General features: G+C 28.5%; 1 pseudogene; it reads left to right on the forward strand.

The window, feature by feature from the left end:
- LOC109825135 overlaps positions 1–214 on the forward strand; it is a 9510-nt pseudogene that overhangs the window by 399 nt on the left and 8897 nt on the right.

Below are 214 nucleotides of genomic sequence, written 5' to 3' on the forward strand. Positions count from 1 at the left end.
CGGGTACAAAGCCAAGCAGGTAAAGCTAAACAAAACGTATTTAGTATTTTTCCTGATATCTAGTTTTCTCAAGAAAGTTTGTATATATCATTTAAGTAAATGATTTGATAGAAGTTTAATGTGTGTTTTGCTTATGGCCTTTCAAATTTGGAGGTAAAACTGAACAAAATGTATTAATATTTTTCGTCGATGGTTTTTTTTCTTAAGATGAAAT

The sequence above is a fragment of the Asparagus officinalis genome, chromosome 10 (assembly GCF_001876935.1).
Source record: "Asparagus officinalis chromosome 10, Aspof.V1, whole genome shotgun sequence".
Taxonomy (NCBI): domain Eukaryota; kingdom Viridiplantae; phylum Streptophyta; class Magnoliopsida; order Asparagales; family Asparagaceae; genus Asparagus; species Asparagus officinalis.